The sequence below is a fragment of the Zerene cesonia genome, chromosome 5 (genome assembly GCF_012273895.1).
Source record: "Zerene cesonia ecotype Mississippi chromosome 5, Zerene_cesonia_1.1, whole genome shotgun sequence".
NCBI classification, from domain to species: domain Eukaryota; kingdom Metazoa; phylum Arthropoda; class Insecta; order Lepidoptera; family Pieridae; genus Zerene; species Zerene cesonia.
Window position 1 is genome coordinate 942,113 of NC_052106.1, and position 23,096 is coordinate 965,208.

Sequence of the window (23,096 nt, forward strand, 5' to 3'; positions counted from 1 at the left end):
TAAAGAAAATCGATCAGTGAAACGGATGTACATCATCTGCCCCATACCCCACTAGGGGACACGGGACTTCACTATATTGAACGTGTGCTAGGGGCTTACCTAAATTATTACTACAATAGTGGTAAAATTTCAACTTTGCGTAATATTATAGATGAAAAGGCTATCTCAATAATGTATTTTCAATTGATTTATATGTATAACTATTTATTTTATTTTATAAGTACGATAGCAATTTGTCAATAACGATATTACACGCATTGCATTGCAAGATTGTCGTCGGTGCGGGAGACTCGCTCAGCGTGTCATAGCCGCATCGGTGCAGTTAAATTATTCTGGATCAGCAGTGAAACTGTTAAGTGTATTCGACATTTTCAAAGTCAATAACAAGCCGATAAGAATGACGCGAACGTCCCGTCACTGCGCACGCGTTACTGTTATATGTACATGTGGATAAAATTTTGAAGCAAGAATAATATTTTTGGCGCGAAATTAAATCTTCACCTTGTCGAAATATGGGATTGAATATAAATCTAAAAATACTAATAGTTAAAAAATGTCTATCTTCGTTCCAGTGAACTTGCGTGACGTATGCACCTAGTCCAAATAATAACTATCATCTATTTCCAGTTTTTTAGCTTAAGAAAAACTGTTTTGTGTGTTTAATCTTTAATTACGTATAAGTATAATACACAGACATAACCTCACATGTGTATAACATAAATACAGATCACTTAGTGTTACAATTGTATTAAAAAAAATTCAAATTTCTTGCTTTTAATATTTCAAAAGTTACCTATTATTTTACATCCGCAGCCCGATTTCCCACCGTTTACGCGGTGACGTTGCGAATTTCTTTAGCGGCAAATTGCTGACTTTACAGTTTCCCTTTTGCATAAAGATGTCTGTAAATAATGTATTTACGCGGGATTCGAGGTATTGTTGCTTTCGTTCTGTCAAAAGATCTTTTATGACTTTTTGATGATAAGGGATAACCGCTATTATTCGTGCTGGCAACCCCGGGATTTTGGAAAGGTTGCATATAGCCTTATAACGTACTGGGGCTTTGTGAATAGCTCGCACAGCTTCCTGGGACCACTCGTGATAAAAAAAATATAATATGGTCATTAAGGAATGTAGTGTCCTAATGATGAAATACCTTCGGAGTTGGTCTAGTACGAGAATGAAAAAAACCTTTCCTCTTTATGGTATTAGCATAGATAAACCGATTTTTAACACGATTTTATAAGTTTCCTATATGTTTGTATCGAACCGACTTTCCTAGACTGGATTTAGACCCACTTTAAAAAACAGATTTAATTCATACTTTGTACGTTTTTCAAGGATCGTTGACAATAGAATTTCATGAGTTTATACTATACTAGTTGCGCTCCGCGTTTCACCCGCGTAAGTACGTATCCGTGTCCCGAAAATAGGGATAAAAAAATGGCCTATATGTTATTCCAATTGTCCAGCTATCTACGTACCAAATTTCATTGCAATCGGTTCAGTAGTTTTTGCGTGAAAGACTAACAAACACGCACACATCCTTACAAACATTCGCATTTATAATATTAGTAGGATAGTAGGATATAGTAGTAGGATAGTAGGATAGGATAAGACTCAAGCTATCGAGAATCTCGCAGCATACTTATTAATTTACCTGCCGGTTTCATTGACGTTTTAAAAAATGTTCAAACATATCAAAAACGAGCGAAGCAGAGTGCCCGAGTTAGTTTAGCTATGCTCTACATAGCAGCGTTGTTACGCACGTAATTGCATATGCAGACATGTGAAGAGACATATTGCATGGTTTTTATATAATCGTCGCGTGCTAACTGCTAAACGCATTCGCTTATTGTGGTTTAAGTGGTGTTATATATTCTTTTTTTATTTTTTTTTTTTTAGTTTTTTTTTTTATTTTTCTCAGTGTGAGCGCCAGTTTAGTGGCGCAATTTTATCATTTGGAAATACGGGATTTTAAGCTTTTCAAGCTACATACCAAATAGGAAGGAGGTTCTTATTCGATTGTTTTTTTTTGGTCCTCGTTACTCGATTACTCTGTAGGTTTCTTACCGATTGATTCTTCTTATGTTTGATAGGCAATTGTTGTCATTTGATCGTTCTGTTTGGTCACCGGCATTTTTATAAAATAATAAAATAAAAGTTTATTTCCACCAAAAAGAAATACACTTTAGACATCGAGTTACACAAATTAATTATGTACCGATTAACATGAAGTTTTATCACATTAAGTTTTATGGTTCAATGAATAGAAATAAATAAGTAAAAAAATTAAATATGATTATTATAGCTAATTAATAGGTAATATAATATTATATCAGAAAACATATAAAATTATACACTTATGTAATCCAAAGCGAATCGCCAACCGCTTATAACTTAACCAATTCCAAAGAAAGTGTTTTTGTTACGCACGTGACGGATTCGCTTCCGACATGCGCGTGCGATGATTCGATCCTTACGTATTTATTATGTAGTTGATTTATTTTATTTTTTAATCTAGTGAGTAATGGATCGTTTCTAATAATAGGAAACGTTGTCTTTAATATATGTAAGAGTTATATTATATTATATGTTTATAATTATGATTTTTCGCGGAAATGGGTATTAATTTATTTAAATGACAAATCCATTAACATCGTATAAACTTAATAATAATAATAAAAATAAATCTAAGTGCATGAGAAATGCGAATTTTCGCCGTTTGGTATCGTCTATATAACCAGCCGCTTATTGCCCACTATCTGTCCATATCTTTAAAAAAAAAATTATTTTTTTTATTTTCCGTTAGTATATTTATATGAAACAATAATAACGAGATCATGTTTGTGGAGTATTCTCACAAAATATTCGGCTATACATGGTAAGCATTGTTAGGATTGACCTTTGCGAGTTCGATTTTTATAGATTGTTCATATATGAACTTTTAAGTTATGTTTCGTCAAATCGAAACATTCAATATGGAAGTAAAATATTGTTTGCTACAATTCACAGTTATTTAAACTCGTAGTTTTATGCAAAACGATAACAATAGGGACAATTAAGTTTATGAATGTAACAACTCCACAAGTTGTAATACATTAATGCCACAAGTATACAAAATAATCAAGAAATTTCCTAAATCTACGTCAAAACTACCTCCGTTTTCCAAAGGAACACACACAAGGCAATGTAAAACAAATATCGAGCGATTTTGACCGCTTAAGCCTATGCGAGGCTTATGTAAATAATATATACAAGGCCCCAGCAGTACGGTGCGCCGTAAATCGTAGAATTCTGGATTATTCACGCGCACCAAGCAGTTTTGGAGGCGCTCCGTTGAACGCCAGTTATTTGTAACGCGCGGCCTATGAAATTGATCTGCATTGCGCAATTTGTGCATCGCTATACTTCTTGATGACTGCTTTGGTATAGAGGTTAATCCAACGTAGAACCGAGGGTTCCTGGCATAGATTATACACTGGGTTCCTAGGTTCAAGCCTTTGAGGGAACTTACAAATCGTCTGGTCTCGGTCTGGCAGCGCACAGAAAGCTGGTCACCTATTTGTCCGAAAAGAAAAATCGATCAGTGAAAGAGATGCTTAGTGAATTTGCCCCATACTTGACGAGGATCACTGGAATTCACGTATATACTTCTAATAATTTAGTTCAAGGGATGCTACAACAACGTAACATAGTAGTAGTAATTGAAGTGCGAGAAAGTTATGGCATTAGACGACCTATCTTGTTAGCTAGCACTGTTAGCTCTCCTACACAGAAATGAGTACATGGTAATATGAAGATAAAAGATAGTAATATGAAGATAAAAGGTAAAAGATAGTAATAAGACGATAATAACAAGAAGTCACGGTTAATCTCTGGAAGTTTAGAGGAAAAAGATTCATCTAGTGAGTTGAGAGCGCGTGCTGATTTACAGATGTTGGGACCGTTCTTTTTAAGTTGCAGACTGTATAGATTTACAGTTTACTCCTGTAAGCTTCTTCTTATTTCCATCTTTGGAAGAATGGAGAAGGTAGATGTAGACCATTTACTTTGCCGTGCTTAACTTTCCCGTAATGAAAATATCAGTGAAACAGACCTACAATGCTTGCCGTATGCTTCAGGGAATAAGGGATTTCGCTTTTGCATTCTTTTCGACTAGATTTCTTTAAAACTGTTCGCCATATGGCTGTTGGAATAACAGTTTCTAAAGAGAATATGTTCATCATACAAAAATCTCTCTATATCAAAATAGTCAATGCTGAAATACAGACATACATAGTATATAAAATACTCTTAAAAAAAGTATTAAATAATATTATTTCAATTTCAATCCGCTATAAAATCAAATACATCAAGCCATAAAAGCAATACGTTTGAAAATATTAAAATCGCAGATACCAAAATGGGAGCTCATATGAAAATTGGATATTATTTAATGTTGCATATGCTTGAACCAATGGATCTCGATATGAATTTAACTTGTACATAAATGATGCGAGATTATGAAACGTGAGTTTTCATAACGTTTCATTTTGATGATATTGAGAGTCGTGGAAGTGCCTCCGCATGCAAACACGTGTAAATTATATATATACGCGACTGTGGACATGTAATTTTTAACTAATTGTTAGTTTAGTATCTAAGAGTTATTTAGTAACAGGATAGTGATCATTTAATTTTTAGTTTCATAGCATTCAGATGCTTTATAAGTGTAAAATTTCGCACCGCCTTGTGATGGAAGTGATTCTATTCTTTTAAAATTTATTTTGACTTTCTTTGCTTGAAATATGTATAGTCCATTGTTTGAGGAAGGATATATAACATGTAGGATGCGGGTGAAACCGGGCACAGCTGGTATAGAAGAAAAATTACAGCAGGTGCCCATCTTTTCCACATCAACGGACACAAAGCGTGTGCTGCCAGCGTATAATCACGTGGATTATACACGATTCCGCGAGTTTGCACAAAAAATTAACGTATCCGAAACGACCCCGAGCTACCGTGAAAGGGAAATGGGGCAGATGTGGATTTCCTTCTCGAATTGAGTAAGATTTTTTGGCTCTAAATGCACTGGTTTGATCGCGTTTGCAATGGACTTTGAGTTTTGTTGCTATAGCGTTAAGGATTTTTTTATAGACTTGATATGGGATGCTGATGAAAGTTTTGGTTTGCGTGTGTTATGTTAGGAAAAATAAAAATATAAAATGTATATGTGTGTTACTATTATACCGTTTTAATGATGTTTCGTACGAATACTTTTTTCATATAAAAAAATCAAACTCATGTAAACGAACATTACTATGAACCTTAAATATTTTTTCTGAACTAAATAAGTGTAGTATTTACAAGTATATATATCGTTCATATATACGTATATATATTCATATATACTATTTATTCAATTGTTTGTCCTTTTGTGATTAACACGCCTTAATTAGCTTCACCTGTATTTTTGTATGTAACCAACTCTTTTAGAAGCGATTTGACCCACTTCAAATGTACATTTAATTCAAACTGTATACTAATTGAAGATCGGTGATAATAATTTCATGAGGTTGTCTTATTATTCTGATTAGGATCATCGGGATAAATTATATATATTATTATTGTATAAATACTCTTATGTACCTATTCTTTCTATGAGAATTATATTTATCAATAAATGGGACAATTTAGTTGATTCCCATTAAAGCGTTATTTAGTTTTTTGACTATATTTTGTGAAAACAGCTTTTTAACAAAGAATAGACATTGTGGATTGCTAATAAATAATATGTTACGTATCGAAATATCCATTTCACATTGACCTGTTTTGAGTTGTTTGTGAAGATGTTTCTAACCGAGTCATGGTTATACTTTGTATACGAAATTACTTACAATAAGCTGTGTTAGTTTCGCTGTTTTGTTTAATGTTATTTCATTAACCAAAAACTAAGGAGGTTATTAATTCGACTGTATTAATAAACTTATTTGACGTGGGTTTTACACCGATTAATGTGATTCTTATTGTCTTTGATAGGAAATTGTTGTACTTTCGTCCGTTTAGAATCAGGAGTAGTGCCTCCCTCCCCAGGAACGTCGTCCACTTTTTGTCGAAAAGATTTATTCCGTGGTTATGATTGAATTTGAATACAAGGAGGTTATTATATTTCTATGTAATGATAAGAAGTGCCTGGCTTTACTTTATTATTCGGCTGCGGAGGTGTTACTAATATTACATTTCCATCAGTTTCAGTTATTCTTTTTTAAACGAACTTAATGTATTTTTTTTTCATTTTATTTGTAGCTTCCCGGAGCACCTCCCACCTAATCATAGAACAATACGTATAATCCTGAGGGTTTTCCCGATTAATTTCAGGTCCTGTGGCTTTTCCGCAATAAGCAATATCCTATGTCCTTTCTCGGGTCTCAAACTATGTCTGTATCAAATTTCATCCAAATCGGTGTAATGGTTTAGGCGTGAAGAAGACATAGACGGACCGTCGGACAGACAGACAAACAGAAGGTCACTTACTTCCTCATTTTTATTATTAATATTATATTATTTCAAAGTTGAATATATTGCTTATGTTAGTTAAATAAGAACTTCATCTACTTATATATATTTCATTTGTATTTCCCTCATTTACCAAATGGACTAAAATATTTTACATAAAAAAACTCAATACAGAATAATATGCGTTAAAAAACAGAAGCATTTCATTGTATTACATTCTAGACTACACATATTTTTGTGTTGGGAGATTTCAAACCATTCAGTGCAAAACAAAGACGAGGCGTGATATAACGTAGTGCAGCCGATTGACGACGCTCTCAAAGCGGTGTCAACGCTCCAACACCTAGCCGATGTTTGGCAGTGTTGCCAACAGAAGATTTTGTCAGGCAATTTCGGGAAAATGCTCTGTTCTAGGGTGCTAAAGCTGCGTGATTGACGCATATGACGATGAAAATATACCGGTGGTAAGCCGAGTAACCGATATATTTACTTGTTGTTCAATAAAGTTGTAATATTAAGCTAGTTGAAATCAATTTGGCAACTTTTACATAATTTAGGACAATTGTATTCTATCCAATGAAGTGTATTTGTACTCAGAAAAATAAATACACAGTGTCACAGATAACTGATTAGTTACCTCCTATCCTATCCTCCGTAGGTGATATATACCAGCTTATATAAAGATTGTATAGGTATTTCTATATTGCCTACGTAAATCTAGCCTGACTACGGTAAACAGATCAGCTTATATATAGTCATGTCTATTCCAAACAAAACTTACATATAAACTGTGTTAAAACAATATAAAATAAATTTTAAAGTTTTCATTCTATATTGTTAGACTTTTATAGCTCACTAAGAGCAACGACCTGCATCCCGAAATATATATAAAAGAAAATGAGCGGGAAATTTTCGATGATAGAAAACTATAAAGGTATGAATTATTTTCATCTTACCTTGCTAAAACAGACTCTATGCTGTGCGTGTTAAGACTTAATTTTCTAGTGCAGAGTAACCTAACCATAGACAATATTATCATGTCTGCTTCGCACGCTTCACATTGCATCTATGAAACCGATGTTGATATTTACCGATACTGATTTCAAACGCTTTGATTGCTAACGTTTGTATAATATTAAGAATTCTAGGAGAATTTTTGAATTATATTTTATAATTTACAATTAATCATTTATTTAAATAATTTGTATATACGTTTGTTACTCCTTACAGCAAACAAATTTGCGGGGTTCGACCGAGTATGTTCGCAGGGGTAGTAAATCATGGGTAAAAAATTTGTATGGTGTGCATGCAAGCGAGGCCATGGCTCGTTAGCTAGCTTTTAAATATTTTATCAAGAAATATATTACAGTATACAAATTAAAAAAACACTAACTGAAGGCTTAAAATATCTTAGTTTGGCTGGATAAAGAAAATAGATAAGTCAGGTGATTGGGCACTTAAATGGATGCTACAGAGAGGCTAGCAGATTCAAAATATATAAACAATAACAACTGATTTAAAATAAAAGAAGACCCGTTTCTTTTCCTCGCACTTCCCAGACCATTCCTTCTGTCCAGTCGTTAATCCTTGCTTGTGCAAATGCTTAAAACGGTGAAAGGAAACATCGTGAGGAAACCGCCATGTCCAAGAATCAAAAGTTCGACGACATGTGACATCTGCCAACCCACACTTGGCTAGCTAGGTGGATCATGGCCTGAACCCTCATAGGAGGCCTGTGTCTCAGCAGCGTTGGGTCGTCAGTTTATTCCTTATCCCTATCTCCTTAATGGCGGGCGGTGCATTCGCAGAGACACCACCTCCGTGAATTGTGGCGCTCGCTTACTATCAGGCGAACCACGAGCTCAGCTATGATAAAAAAACCCCAACTTCATAATTTCAAACAAACCTTAGTAATAGCTGCGCATATTTAATCCTTCAATGTCGCAATAAACATTTCAACTATATCATAGGCAAAGAACTAATATAAAAAAAACCGATTCATTTCAATTATATCAAAGAAGCTTTAATTCACCCTGAATGGGTTTCAAAGCAAAATTAACAAATGCACGTCTTTTTGATTCAAACAGTGCGGCTTATTACTATTTTTTTTAGTGTTCACTGAATTTTAAATGGGCAAAGTTCAATGTTCCGCTCTGCCAAATAAAACACGGCTGGCTGCCAACAAGTTACTCATAAAACGAATTAATTGCCTATTATGTTTGTATTATTTATCCGTTTATTGATGTTATTCGGTTATTATTGATTTTAATTAAATAAATTTTGTTTTGACATAAGCGTATCTTGTATTTGTTTGTGTAACGAACCGCGCATGTTATTCAATGTATATATATATATATATATATATATATTTTATTATAAGAACCAATTATGTAAAATGAGCTCGTCAGTCGTCAGAAATATTGTTATCTGTATTAACTGTACGAAAAAAGGAATATTGGCGCGAAAAAGCAACGCCAAGGAATTTCAATATTCGAAGTACAAGTTTCTATATAAAAGGAATAATACATAAACGTCAAATAAACCGCGATAGTATAAAACCTCGGAGTGGTTTCTATCCATCGACAATAAAATATTTTTATATTATTTCCTCGCCAGGGTTGCCCGTTTACGATCTCGGCGCGAGATACAAAATGGCGATATTTTTGATGTGATAAAATTGGATGTGCAAATGTATTCCAGTTAAGTGTTTATGTAGATTTATATTTCCAAATTTGATACTATTACATTTTAAGTGATGACGAAAGTTGAATCACAATGAGTTTGATTTATGAATTTAAAAACTATACATATTATTCATACTATAAATTAATAGTAAAACAAATATTTGTGTTTATTTTCGTTGCAACTAAGATGTACGTGTGCATCATAACTTTGAGAATAATTTTACTAGCTTTTCCCTTAATACAGTATTTAATATAGTTCTAAATACGTACCATTCGACTGAGCGCATTGCAAAACAGACGGAGCAATTTCACCTCTCTTTTCGTTTTTATGACAACAAGGCCTGTAAGCCTGTGTTATTTTTTATGTATCCCCATACAGTTCATAAAAATTGGCTGATGTTTGGTAGAAAAGTGGACATTAAAAATATAATATAAATTACAATGAAGGAAAGGATTTTTAAGTGCTATTGGGCTAGTACTAGTGCTAAAGGGTTGTAAATCTTAAGCCTAAAATTTATTAGCATGGGAACCTTGGAAGAATATGAAGAAGGAAATAATATAGTTGCCGAAAAAATTATTCAAGCTAATGTGCTGGTAAAAACACCATTAAATTTTTTTATAGTTTACTTATACGTATTTTAAGCACTGTTAATGATTTTAACAACTTTAAACACGACTTTGCTTTGTTGCTGAGCTGCAGAGGTCAAGAGCTGAACCACGTGTACAGAGAATATAATATTATCGTTAATTATTTAAAAAATTCAAGGCAATCAATACTCACGGCCTTGACATACGAAACAATATAAAAACGGAAGTGCATATCAGATATGCACACAATGGAATATCAAAATGGCGGACATTTCTACACAGATTAAACACGGATGAAATAGATAGAACGTCACCTTTGACGCTGCGTATCACTTCCTAAATAATAGAGGGGCTGTGTATATAATATATAAATGAATTGTCAATGGTATTGCTAAGCCTAAAATTTGAGAACGGATCCACCTATTTTTTTACGTTTTGGGAATAGGTTTACAGGCACAAGAAAAGTTCTTGTGGAGAGAAAAAATGACGAACCGCTAATAATCGAATATCCTAAATGACAAAATTTTGAAGAATCGCTACTTTAAATAATAGGAAATGAAAAAGTCTTAGACTATGTAGGTATATTTTTAGTTTAACCACTATTTTTTTTTATCTTTTAATAATTCTGGTGTTGTGCACCATCAACCTCTTATTAGTCGTATACTTTAATCCTCGATCTAAGGTTGCCTGGAAGAGATCGCTACCTTAGCGATAAGGCCACCTATTTGTACGTAATTGTGTCGTGTGTTTGTTTTCTTTTTTGTATTTGTCCTTTTGTATTGGTGCAAATAAAGAGTTATCTATCTATCTATCTATCTATTATTTTAAATGTGTTATGTTGTTCCATTGGCATTATGATTTAAAAAGAAAACCTATAGCTTCCTTTATGCCGGTGCATCTCCGTAAAAACTGATATCCACTGGTGGTAAACAATTTATTTATCTGTATTTTAACAATTTAAAAACGCTTATAAACAAAGTTTAGTTGAATTAATAAAGGTTTGAATTTGAACACTTATACTTATATTAATAAATAACCATCTGGTATACCAGTTGTTGTGAATAACTGTGGATATTTAAGCCCCAGGACATTTAGCTTCAAACTCCCTATCGATCCTACCAGACTAACTTCAACAAAGAACACTTATTCTTTCTAATGTATAGGTACATTTTAACGGCACACGTAAGGTTTCGTAATCCTTAAAAGGTTCTTAATAAGTCTGTAAATAATACCTACATTATAGCTAAGTATAAGAAAGTTTTCTACATGGTCTGATCTAGAGGAAAATACAATACAATAGTATGGAAATGCTTCGTTATTATTGTTTTTCACAAAGAACTTGTAACTAACGAGAGGAAATTTTGCTATATAATTATGTATGTTTAATGTGTACCTTTGTTTGTTTTTTTGTTATATTTGATGTATACAATAGTAAAAAATACTAATACTACAAGTATAGTATTATATGTTATTGCCACAGATAACATAATAAGTTTATTTATTTCTCTCATTGAATTATTTAAAACTTCATTTGAAGTAAGATAACTCTGACATCAATAAATGAGTCCATTAAAGGTGAACAAAAGATAGTCCTACGATCAGATTCAAGTGAAAAAAATTTTCTGAAAAGATCCTCAAGAATTTTATAGTTGGAATAGTTATTCAAATGATATTTATTAAATACGAGCTTGTCGTATTACGAAGAATGTCCATTACAGATAATTTTGACGAATGTAAAATCTATAATAAATACAAATACATACAGAGCAAGAGAGAAAGTACAATACTGGCAATTTTCCTGTATATTTAGACAAACTGGAGTCAATATACAGATATGTTACATATTCGCATCCTACTAATATTATAAATGTGAAAGTTTGTAAGAATGTGTGTGTGTTCGTTGCTCTTTCACGCAAAAACTACTGAATTTGGTACGTAGACAGCTGAACAACTGGAATAACATATAGGCACCTTTTTATCTCGATATTCCTACGGTATATGGACTTACGCGGGTGAAACCGCGGGGCGCAGCTAGTTATTCATAATTATGCGCCAAATTTGCGTAAGTATTACATTCTTACTTCATATAGAGTTACGTAATAATAGACCAGACAATTCACACTTGTTCAATGTTTTGTAAATAAAACTTGTTTTAATCAAATAACAAGGCAACACGACTGAAATTGTAAAAAAAATAACCTATAAATAAATTTCAATAATTTAAATTTCAATGAAAACTTGAAAAAATACGCAGGTGCAGTTCGTTATGGGCTAAGAGTATTAATTACATTTCAGAATGATTTTGCAAATAAGGTCAAGAAGTCAATACAGACCTTACCATCCACTTCCATGAGACTTGACTCGCACGTACTTCAAATAGATGAGTGGGTTGTGCTTATTGTAATTATATAAATTTATGTTTCGCCTTGGAGTGAGGATTGAAAAACAATGATTTTATTTAACGTAACGACCTGTACGGACAATCAGTTAAGATATCACGTTGTAATATATAAAAATATTATATGTACCTGGATTTTTTAAATGTATATAGGGGGCAACTGAGCTAGTTGTTTGACTGATGGTAAGCGATCACCATCGCCCATAAAGTTTCGCAAGTATCAAATAATGTACCGTTTAGTTTTATTAAATTTATTTTAATAAAGCCAACTTTAAACATAACTCAACTATGTAATAAATACTTTTTACTCGCGTACTTTTCCGATCTTTTGTCCTTTCCATTTATTATAGCTGTAAAGAATGTGTGAATCGAATTGATTTAAAACATTGGCGTTTGATATTTTTCCCACATAATTATATCAATTAAATGAAGAGAAATGTATTCAAACGCGAGTGAATCGTCGTTGAGGTTTACATAACAATATCGGAAGATAAAACTTCATCTCGCCTGAACATGTTATTAAACTAAAGTAATTTAAGATTTAATATCAAACTTTGCGAGGAAGTTACTTTGGGAATGTTAAACTATCTTAATAACTAGAGGTACGCTCCGGCTTCGTCCGTGGCAGATGTATACGTCTAATATATCAGTCTATTTATATATATATATATATATATATATATATATATATATATATATATATATATATATATATATATAAGGCTATAGCTTATAGCACTCAGGGTTCACGATCAATCAACGATGAAAGAATTTTTGTAACCGCTCTAGAAGATGAGAACGTTCAAACAGACAAACTTTTCAGCAGACAAAAACAATCAAACATTTGGTTGCAATATGTGTTTGGTATAAGTAAAACGAATCTCATTCATCCCAGTTAAATATATATACTCTTATGAATAAATACCATTGCAAATTTCAGTACCATTAATCTCACAAAATAATATGAATTTTAGATCGTTATATTACTTCAGTAAATATTTACTTCACTTGCTCTACCAATTTCCATTCCACAATAAATGCAACTAATGGATCTCCTTCATATCTAATACCCAGCATATATTGCAAATTCCACACTCATCCCGGAACATTGAAATAGCGGCAATACACGTCGGAAGTTGTCAACGGGTGCCAATGTCCTGGCCGTGATTGTTTGACATTGGAGTGGCGCCAAACGTTCTTTATCACAGATTAACAACACTTCGATAACTGAGCAAAGAGGTTATATAATACAGTGTTACAACCTTGGCACTTTTAGCATGTATGAGTGCATTTGTGTAAAGGTATATAGGAATACATTGTGTGTTTACGGTGCATACATAAAAAAGGTTATATAGAATTTGTAAATAAAACTGTAAATAAAAATAAGGACATAGTATTCGTTTATATCTAGGTTTAAAATATCGTGTACGCTGCGCTAATGGTTGTATTCTTATTGGTGAATAAATCTCGCTGCATCCATAATTCAAAAGTATTGCGCAGAAACTTCCGCTATACAGGTATAGCAATACTCTGAATGTGATGTCAATGCTTATAATAAGAAATAAATATAATATCATTAAAATCACGTGCATTTATAAAACATAATAATAATATGTTATTAGTTATTATAAAGCAATCAACAATCGATAAAAATGTATTATAGATACGTCGCTAATGAATATATAAATGACTAATCTATTTTTGTTACAGAAACTACCACAAAGGAGCTCAACATAACATTGTAAGTATAAAATGCGTATTAAAAGTTATATTATCATTAATTTTGCATAATAAATTTCTTATGTTGAAAGATATTCGGAGAATGGGCGTTTTAAAAATATATCAGCTTAATGTTTCTTTATGTATCATGTAAATATAAAATACTTTACCATAAATAATTAATATAGTAATGAATGTCATGTGAACAATGCAACACAAATAGACAATGTAGAAAATTCTAAGCCATAATTAGACGTGACCATAGCCTTGAGTTTCAATATTGTGAATCTGTGGTGCTTACATAACCTGTGATCTTTTTCCTTGTCATGCTAAAAGAGCGCGAAGTTAATACTTGGTAAATGATTTCATGTTATTGATATTTTTGTTGAAAATTTTTGTAAACTAAACCGATAATTAATTGTTGTTATTTAAATTTTTTTCTCTATGTTTTCAACGAATATCCATGATAAAACACGCCATTGCAGGTGGTTATGTTAATTAAACTTTTTTAATTTACCGTATAGTTATTTTTCCATTGTTTTTTATTGTTTTTTATTGTAAGATTACTTTATTTAACTCATTAGAGAATAATGTTTAATTACATTCCAACATGCAGAGGCTTCAGATAATCTGCATCTGTCCTCAATTGGCGTTACGTCATTTTTCCCGCCGTTAAATGAACGCACAGATTAAATAATACCGTGTTGCCAGTAACAACCTGTTTTGAGCGAACTTGACATTATTGTGATGAAACTCAAAGCATATCTATATGAATTGTGTAACTCGTTAAGTGTGAGGTTTAAGGGCGCGATTTTATACGACGTACAATATCACGCTAAATACGTTTATAAAATTTACAAAAGCATGTAGTGGACTTATAATATAGCACAAAATCTTAATAAATTCAGAAGCATGTTTCGTGAATATTATAAATAATTTTTTAAAGTAATGTAATTACATATAATATTAATTGTAACACACTAATATATTATTAACACCGTGAAGGGTGTGTATAAAAGCATCGTTGATGTCTTAAAATTACTATATTGCCAGAGTATAAAATAGTGGCATCAATCTTATTCTAAAACAGGTGTCGTCTGGAAAGATCGCTACCATAATTAATTACATTGTGTACCAGTACGAACAGTAGAAGTAAATAAATTGAGCCATATTAACACCACAACACATATTAGAACCTTCTGCAACAAATTTTAATTCGATTGTTGCTTTACTTTTAAGTGGCATCACACCCGCATAGTTTAAAGCAATTTCTATGGGATCTAGATGTATTTACGCGGTGAAAGAAGCTTTTATCACTCTGATCTCCTAACTATCCACAGTCACAAAAAATCCATAAATCATTCCCTTATGACGTGAAGGAAGATCAAACAAACGAACATAGTTTTGCATTTATAATTAATAAATATGGGTTATATTAGTCCATGACCATATTATTTAATAGCTAGTCACATTGTCACATTGACGTTTGAAGTAACTCACTGAACGGCCTTGTGACTGATATTTGAATGCATTTAAAACCGCATCGTTTGACCTCATCTTAATTAGTATTTGATTGTAAATAGTTGAAATGTTATTGAACTAGAAACCCGATGATGCGACCGGTTCGTGCTCATCATTATTAGTCGTGCTGCTGTGATTATTGTATTTTAAATTTAATTACTGGCAACATCTGTATATTTACATTGAAAATAAAAACGATGTTGTCCTCAGTTTTTCATATATCATATATAAATATAAGTAAAATATGTTATGATATCAGTCAAGGTTTCTTGTGACAAATAAAAGAAGAATCTTGCAAAACTTAAAATGCAAAAGGCACATAAAAGTAGCAGTAAAATGAATGTCTAATAGTGTTTATTGTTGTTTTATCGTCCGTCGCTCGTTTACAATCGTTTGACGGACTTCAGGCGGACAATGCTTCGTTTATGAGCAGACAATGTATCTACAGAAGTTCGTCTATACTAATATTATAAAGAGGTTCAACTTAACTCAATGGGTACTCGATTTTAAAAATGATTCTTCTAAGGGAGGTACCATTAGATATTCTAAAAAGGATCGAAATTACAACAATTTCCTATCAACCGCAATAAGAATTACTGTAATCAAAAACCCATGAAGTTATCATATAACTAAACAAAAAAGAACGTACAGTCTAAGAATTTCCTGTTTTAGGGAATGTCGGTTAAAAATTCTACAAATAGATACTAGACATATATCCCTCAGACAATGTTCATGTCCAAAGAAAATAAATCAACGCTAAAACTACTTCAGAACCAACCAGATGTACCCACTATCAAACTGACAAAACTTTTTTCAACTTGCCCGCAACATTTCCGAGAGAAAGTTCTAGACGTTCCTAATAAAGAGCATTAACAATAAATAAGTAGAGAGGATTCTGATACATTATTACCTAAGCTGTTCATTACCCGCCTCGTCTAATTAATTAATTGTTATTGATATCTTCGTATCTTGGTGCAAATGAAAATGAGTTTTGGGGGCTGATTATAAAGAAGCAATTTGCTTAGACATTTTGTTGCTGCCTGGTACAGATCACTTTCAAGTAATAAGGCCGACCCATTTATAATATACTAACTATCCGAACATGGCTTCGCCCGCGGTTTATAGTCCGTCCGCCTGTAGCTAAACAGACCTTTGGTTTTATTGGCATTGTTCCTGTCCCCGTGGGATTTCTGATATAAAAAAACTATTATGTATCCCTTCACGGGTCTGAAAATATCTTTGTACAAAATAACGTTTTTTGCAAAGGTTCAGAGGTGTAGGCGTTAAGAACAGAGTGACAGACAGTTTCTTGAGTATTTAAAATATAAGTAGGGATAATTTAAGGTTGTACAATTTTTGTTTGTTCCCTTTTATCTATAATAAATCAAGAAAAATATGTATTTATTATTATCTACACATATAAAACTCAGACTGACTGACTGACATAGGGATCTATCAACGCACAGCCCAAACCACTGGACGGATCGGTCTGAAATTTGGCATGCAGATAGATGTTATGACTTAGGCATCCACTAAGAAAGGATTTTGATAAATTTACCCCCTAAGGGATAAAATAGGGGATGAAAGTTTGTACCATGAAAATTTATTCGGATCTAGAAAAACAACTAGTATGTACATATGAGCGATTGGTTGCAATCAAAATCCCCAAGCAATGCAGTTAACAATACAGTTTTCCAGACTTCTCTCGTATTTTAATAGAGATATTCTCAATGCTAAACAATACAACACATTTGATAATTTAACAATCTAGCTTAAATTGGTGAAAACAGCCCAATTAAACTTACAACTGAACCCATATCGAATCTATAAATTCGTTAGTAATTGCGCATTGTTCAAACATTACTACAGTGATTCAAATGTTGATTTTATGCAATATAATAGGATATGGGTTTTTAACATAGGCAGTTAATAAACTTCCGACACAATCAATCAAGATTTCCATTGTTTTACGTTATCCTAATGTGCCTTCCGTGATTTATCAATGTCGATATAATCACGATATTTTGATGTTTATGAAATTTAAGGCTAATGTTTGTATTTTTCAACATTAACTGTGTTTTCAAAAACATTCTTTCCACTTTATAATATGAGTATACGGTTATATTTAATTTTGAATTTCGTTGGAAATATACATTTTTGGAATGAACAAAAAATTTAAATTCAAAATTTGGAACGTGGTTAGTTTTTTGTTCTATACACATAACATTTTTAGTTAGAAGTTAATTTCCATACGTTTTTCGTCATAAGTTAATAGGAAAATTTGTAGTTTTTTATATGTTTATAATAATTAAATAATGTAGCCGGGGTAAGCTGCTAATCTATAATATTATAAAGCTGAAAAGTTGTTTGTTTGAACTTGTTTGTTTGAACGCACTAATCTCAGGAACTACTGGTCCGATTTGAAAAATTCTTTCAGTGTTAGATAGCCCATTTATTAAGGAAAGCTATAGGCTATATATGAACCATGGGCGAAGCCGGGGCGGACCGCTAGTTGACCAATAAAGATGAGCTCTATAACCTGTATTGACTGCGCAATACCGTATGATAATAATATGCAAATTGTATCAATTAAGAACGCTTCTATAATCCATAGGTAATGTATAAGGTCACGTGGATGGCTTTAATAATCGATATTCATATTCCTTAACCACGTGTGTTATAATTTATACTTAACATAATAAAGAGGAAAGTTTTGTAAGTATGTTTGTACTGGTCCTATTTCAAAAATTCTTTCACCAATATAAAAAAGCTGCATCTTCACTGAGTCGCATAGGCTATAATTATTTTATGTACCACGGGAAAACCCGCGGCGAACAGCTAGTACAGTATAAGTCACTAAGCCGTACCCGCGGTTTAACTCACATAGTACGTGATATTATATACTTTCTATCCTTCCTCCATAAATAGCCTATCTAACACTCAAAGAAATGTTCAAATCGGGACAGTAGTTTCAGAGATTAGCGCGTAGAAACCAACAAATTCTTCAGCTTCATCACCAAAACAGTGTTTATTTATAGAAATAATAAAATGGATTTGTATAGTATGGTGTTATATGTTTTATGCGCATGTTTATGTGGATAATAATTATTCTTTATTGCTTGATTTTCCGTAAGGTATTGTGCATTCAGATATATAATAACACAAGTATAAACAGATGACGTATAATATCTTTTCTTTATGCTATAATCGGGCAACTGAGCTGGTGGTACGCCTGATGGTAAGCTATCACCACCACCCGTGAACATTCGCAGAGGTGGTACCTCCGAATGCGCTGTCCGGTTTTAAAGGGAATGAGGAAAGGAAAGGCTTGAAAACTGGAAAGAAGGAATTGACTGCGAAGGGTGAGTAAAACAAAGCGGGCCAAACGAAATTTGCGGAGGGTATGAGTATGGAGTATTAATATACTTATTGATGAAAATGTTTAGGAAATACTTATCTTATACCTTTAAACGAGCAATTCTTGTATATATATATATAATTGGAATCTCGGAATCGGCTCCAACGATTTTCGTGAAATTTTGTATATTTCGGGGGCGATAAATCGATCTAGCTAGGAATTTTTTTTAGAAAATGTCATATTCGTGTTTTATTCGTGTTTTTTTTTTCCTGACATCTATTGGTGAATAATAATACTATTTTGCTTCGTAGATAGCTGGACAACTGAAATAACACATAGGCACTTTTTATACCGATATTCCTACGGGATACTTACGCGGTTTCAACCGCGGGTCACAGCTAGTAATATGTTATGTCTAAACGGACGACAAATAAAATAAAGACAATTTATGAAAATAAAAACGATATTCATGGACTTTAATAAGAAGAATGGAGGCAGAGTTGTGTCAATTTATTATTTCGATTTAATTTAGTAATAAGAACGTATTAAATCAAACGATGGAAAGACGAGCAATTAAAATGACCTACACATCTGATAATAAATAACAGTTTATTGCAGCGAAGATGATTTATATCTACAGAAAGAATATTAATACAAATTTACTATTTAAATAGATACTTATGTAGGTTTTATAATATATGCACATTAGCGCACATAAATCAATAGCATCCGACCCTAAAATGCTGAAAACTTAAAACATCTTCGCGCACACGAAAATGATTTGTGGACACAACTCATAAAATACAAAATTGTTTGGCGGGAAAATTTACGCGGGAATAAAAAGGCGTTCTAACCGAGCGAGCCTTGACGAATGTGCTTTTTGCTGCACCTAGATTTTTAATTAAAAGGTTCGGAAAGAAATTCAACAAAAACGTCGGATGGACGGCGGATTATAAATTTTCATCGAGGATTTCCTCTCAAACTGTGACGTTCCGTAGTTTAATTTAGTTGTTTTGCTTGTTAAAAATAATTTTTTTTATGTCATAGCGGGCAAGTGAGCTGGTGGTTCGCCTGATGGTAAACGATCACCACCGAATTGGGCCAGCTCGCACCGGGGAAGTACCACACCCTCACAGAAAACCGGCGTGAAATAGTGGCATGCCACTGTGTTTCGTACGGTGAGTGGGGGAGCCGGAGGCCCATTTCCTTTTCCTCACCCGTCCCAGTCCATTCCTTCTTTCCAGTCGTTAATCCTTTCCTTTTCCTTTACCCCTTAAAAGCGGGCAACACCTTCGCAGAGGTACTACCTTTGCGAATGTTCATGGGCGGTGGTGATCGCTTACCATCAGGCGAACCACCAGCCCAGTTGCCCGCTATGACATAAAAAAAAAAAAAAAAAAAAAAAAAATAAAAAAAAAAAAAAAAAAAAAAAAAAAAACCGCCCATGAACATTCGCAGAAGCTCAGATCTCTGAGAATGCGCTGCCCGCTTTTAAGGGAAAAGGGATAAGGAAAGGATTGATGAATGGAAAAAAGGAATGGACTGGGAAGGGCTAGGACAAGGAAATTGGTAAAATTTAAAAAGCTTTTCCTTTATTTGCTGTCGTTTGTTCATTAGCCCATATTTATTCCCACTGCAGGCACACAGGCCTATGAGGGTTCTGGCCATAATCCACCACGCTGGCCAAGTGCGAGTTGGCAGATGTCGTAGACGTCAAGCTTTTGTCGACATGTCAGTTGTCGCAGAATATTTTCCTTGACCGTTTTGAGCAATGGTGATGTGGATATTGTGCAGACAGATTGAAAAATCGATTTATTTCTTGCAACTTTCTTTCCATTGTGCAAATTTCTTTCCATTGTGGGAGTCGAGCACGCTTCGGCACGAATTGGGCCAGCTCGCACCGGGGAAGTACCACACCCCCACAGAAAACCGGCGTGAAATAATAGCTTGCTATTGCTATTGTGTTTCGTACGGTGAGTGGGGGAGCCGCAGGCCCATATCCTTTTCCTTACCCTTCCCAGTCCTTTTCTTTATTCCTCTCATCAATCCTTTCCTAATCCCTTCCCAATTAAAGTCGGCAATGCATTTGTAGAGGCGAAAGGTCTGCAATTGACCTTGCCTCTTCAAATGTTCATGGGCGGTGGTAGCGCTTACCATCAGGCGACCCACCAGCTCCATTGCCGACTATGACATAAAAAAAAAAAAAACTTCACATACTCTCGAGCGATTGAGTCGGAGGTCCTATCATCTTATTAAAAATATAGTGATTATAAAGTCAAAAAAAATTTGGAGTTTTCCCACGGAAATATGTATATTTATGATCTATGTAATGGTTTTAGAATCATCCAATGTAATGAACGGATGCGCAGAATTGCAAAAAAATAATAATAACATATCTCGAAAAGACATCGCATTGAGAATCGATTTTATTGGTATAATTTATGCTGATGCTTCTAATTTTGCAATGCAAAATACAATTTTAATACCTGTTTAGGTCTTTGACTTTCATAGTTTGAGAGCTGGATATAAAAATAAATTAATTATTAAATATGAGAAAATGGTATTTTGGAAAATATATTCGACAATTTTTTTTAAGTTTTAATAAAAATGATTAAAGTATATGAAATGGAATGATCGGCAAAGTATAATGGATAGATTAGCCAGCGTAATTTATTACATTTATATAATTTCGTAAATGACAGTAATTTCTTAAAGTACACTGTATTTTCAAAGTCCATTAATATTAATATAAACAGATAATCCTTATTAGTCGAGTATTTTTATATTAGTTATATGAGAATATAAAAAATGGTTTAGACATGATCTAATAAAAAAGAAGTTCTAAGTGAGATGTTTTACAATATTTTTTGTTGCATTGTTTGTTTCTATATATATGAATATAAATTATATGCACATTTAATAAGGGCATCTCAAATTATTAATGTAATTGAACGTTCTAATAATAAACATAATTAAATATACTGATCTTTAATATCAAATCATGTTTCTACAACAAACAATTTTTTAAATAATAATATATCATGAAAACCATAAAACAGTTAAGTGAAGAACTTTTATATGTTTAGATTATAAAAAAGCCACAGGCTCTTACGCTAAAACTAGTTTGTCACTATTTCTAAAGGTCATGTGATTGTTTATAACGAATATGTCCGTTCAATGAACCCTGGGGTCACTTTAGCCGTTAATTATCCAGTTTCCAACCAATTAATAGCGGTTTTGGAAGCTTATAAGGAAAAATCGATGTCTGTTAGGAATATGAGTAATAATAAGCAATACATCCAGACAGATGGAGTCGCGGTCTACAGCTAGTCATATGTCACTTTTTTACGCAATATCGGGCAAGTGAGTTGGTGGTTTACCTGATGGTAAGCGCTCACCACCGCCCAGGAACAGTTGCAGATATGTTTGCAGAGATGGGGCCGCTGAAAATGCGTTGTCCGTTTTTAAGGGGGAAGGGATAAGGATTGACGACTGGAGTAAAGGAATGGACTGGAAAGGGTGAGGAAAAGGATACGGGCCTCCGTAGCGTATAGAGTATTTACATTTTTCACAACTTAAATTTTCCTCAAGACTATGTTTGTCGGTAGAATTTTGAAACCTTTCAGGTGGAAGTAACCTATGCTACTTTGTATTAATTGTATTGTTTTTTTCATTTTTGAAATGTTTGATGTATGTGTAATTTTATGGAGCCGAATAAGTGTTTCTTTCCCTCTTTCTTTCTTTCTACTCAACTAAAATGAAGTTTTCTAGTGGAAATATTTTTTTTTATTCCCGCACGGTTAGTTAATGTATATACACAGTAGCAGTCTGCCTCGGCTTCGCCAGAGGAATTATTACATAAACCTATAGCGGAAGCACTTTTAAAATTGGTCCCGTAAGTCCCGAGATTAGCGCGTTCAAACAAACTACGAGCATTATGGTATTTTGACTTCTGTTGTTATTTTTCTTTTAATATATTAAAATTGTTGCTTGATCAGTTATTTTAAATCTTTGTTACTCATTTATTCGTTCTTGTTCGTTTATTTTTTAAATAACATTAAATTTACTTCTTTCTTCTTTTTTCGAAACAAACACGTTTCGAAACAAGTAAGTTTTATACTATTTGTATAGATTTAAAACAAAGCATTGGCACCATAAAATAGCGGAGCTCATTTAATTTTTATCCCTTGTTTTTCTGTTTTCTCTTCAAGTTTTTTTTACGAAGCTAAATATAAGAGTATGTTGAAAAAGTCGCTTGCATAAAAAATCGAGCTGCCTGTTTTATTTTACGTAAGTTTGTGATAAACTAACTGCGTCTAGTTTTAAATAT

General features: G+C 33.1%; 1 protein-coding gene across 6 annotated transcripts in view; it reads left to right on the forward strand.

Annotated features, from left to right (window-relative positions):
• LOC119839929 (Ig-like and fibronectin type-III domain-containing protein 2) overlaps window positions 1-23,096 on the forward strand; it is a 122,011-nt gene that overhangs the window by 27,380 nt on the left and 71,535 nt on the right. For 4 of the 6 annotated variants that reach the window (XM_038366381.1, XM_038366383.1, XM_038366378.1 and 1 more), the window contains exon 2: window positions 13,879-13,909. The exons of 1 other annotated variant lie outside the window; for it this stretch is intronic. The gene's annotated coding sequence lies outside the window, so the exon portion shown is untranslated. Of the gene's footprint in view, window positions 1-13,395; window positions 13,408-13,878; window positions 13,910-23,096 lie in introns of those variants that run through there. One more of the 6 variants, XM_038366379.1, reaches the window with a different exon arrangement.